Source organism: Cynoglossus semilaevis, chromosome 19 (assembly GCF_000523025.1).
Source record: "Cynoglossus semilaevis isolate Cse_v1.0 chromosome 19, Cse_v1.0, whole genome shotgun sequence".
Taxonomy (NCBI): domain Eukaryota; kingdom Metazoa; phylum Chordata; class Actinopteri; order Pleuronectiformes; family Cynoglossidae; genus Cynoglossus; species Cynoglossus semilaevis.
In genome coordinates, this window is record NC_024325.1 from 15,706,566 (window position 1) to 15,708,637 (window position 2,072).

General features: G+C 46.5%; 1 protein-coding gene across 1 annotated transcript in view; it reads left to right on the forward strand.

Annotated features, from left to right (window-relative positions):
* The first annotated feature begins 1,390 nt into the window (after window positions 1–1,390).
* Window positions 1,391–2,072, forward strand: part of LOC103395572 (calpain-5) — a 9,013-nt gene continuing 8,331 nt past the window's right edge. The window contains exon 1 of the mRNA XM_017041774.2: window positions 1,391–1,640. The gene's annotated coding sequence lies outside the window, so the exon portion shown is untranslated. The remainder of the gene's footprint in view (window positions 1,641–2,072) is intronic.

Sequence of the window (2,072 nt, forward strand, 5' to 3'; positions counted from 1 at the left end):
ACAACAACTGTTTGTTTGTAGTGACCTCTGCTGGCAACCGAGTGCATGTGACGCAAGTGTAAAACATGTTTATTATTCAGTTTTCCCCAAGGCCTCAGTTCTAACCCCCCCCCCCCCCCCCCCCCACACCCCCTGTTTTATACTTTAAGCTACATTCCTGCCTCGTGGGTTTTTATTGTTTATTACTGGACTTTGAGACTGTAATAACTGACACCAACACCCACTCACACTGGGATTTATTTCTGTTCGTCCCTTCATTTATTTTCTCACATTCTTCTGGATCCACTTCATATCATCGATCAACATCGGCCGTTCACGTCGTCGACCTCTGGTCAAAAACTATTAGTCTGGGAATTTTATCACTAATAATGTCTGGCTTCAACCAGAAAAAAAAAAAGAAAAAAGATCTGGTCTAATGTCAGGTTTCGTCCAACAATCTGTGGCCCACAGGTGTCGGACCAATCAGGTCAAAGACAGGGTTTGAAAAACTAGGCTAGGACTTATCTGGTCCAACATGTTTGACTGACGACTGGCCCACATTCTTCAACCCATTCTTGGAAAAAAAAACCCCACAAAATGGGTTTTTTTCCAAACGTGTAATGTGGTCCAACATGAGGCCCACACAGTGGGCTTGAACATATGTAATTACAGAGCTAACCACGCTTCGACAGGACCGTTTCTGGACCTCTCCTGGCCCACACATGTTTCCCTGACCCACGTGTGGTACAGCATAATCTGTTTACCAGAAATAAATCTGGCCAAAAAAATCTACTCTACTCACAGGACCCACAAGAATGTGGCCCAATTAGTGGGTATGAGACATGGACCACATTATCTCATCTTGGCATCACCCTGGTACTGTGGCCCAAACCGTGGTTAGCAGAGCGTACGTTGGAGACAAGTCAGAACCCTACACGTCCTTGACGTCCTTGTGTGTCAAACTCGAGGCCCGCGGGCCAAATGTGGCCCGCCAAGACATTTTGTGAGGCCCACGTGAGTTTCTCAACTTAATAAATTATTTTTTTGTAACTAATAAATAACAGTATTAAAACGATTTTTTAGTAACTAATAAATAACAGTATTAAAACGTCGGCGTCGTTACAGCTCTACAGTCTTACAGTTACAACAGACCTTTTCAAGTGGATCTGTGTTGCTGACGTGCCCCCCCGCCCCCCACCCCCCAGGGGGTGATAATGAGTCTGAGACCCAGACTAGTCGAATATTCCCTGGACGTGTTTTCACTCGTCTCACCTCAGAGTCTCTCAGAGGCGGGAGGTAAAAGTGTTCAGTTTCATTCTCCGACTCCTTTCCCTCCCTCGTTGTAGTCAGTTTTTACACAGGAGCTGCTGCGGCTGCGGCTGCGGCTCCTGCAGACCGAGCTGCTGGTCTGACCTGTTTCTCACACACACACACACCCACTCACCCAACCAGCCACACACAAACACACACACAGAGAGTTTAGGTAAAGGTATTTAGACAAGTCCTCGTAGCCAGAGGTTTCATTTTGGTCTTTGGAGAGGAGGACGTCACAGGACGGAGCCACGGAAAAAACAACATGAACTTCATGATCTGAAGTCAAGTCACAGAAGTCACAGGAAGAACACAGACGGCGTCTGTTGACTGAAACGCTCCGTGCTCAGGTGAGTGCTGCTTCCTTTGTTCCTTTGTTCTTAGTTCAACTTCACACACAAACACACACTTCGTCTGGTCACAGTCCAGGAGTCGTCTGCGTCTTACTCAACTCCCTCCTCAGAAATGTTACATTAGGAGACTCTTATCGATCAGTGAATGTATTGATCCTCCAGCTCCACCTCTGGTCATTTCCTGTTTGACAAAAACTTCAAAAAGACGACTTTATGACATTTTAGAGCGCGGTTCGACTCTTAGAGAAGGAGCAGCAACGACCAAAAATAACCTGCCTGGTCACGTTGACCAGATAGTCTCAGACTGATAAGGTCCACACACCAGGGGCCTCAGCCTCGGGCTGCTGGTGTGACCATGGGCCGACCGCTGCCACAAGGTGTGTTTGATTTACCTAATAAGGTAAAAAAAAAATACTGTGAAGTTATTTA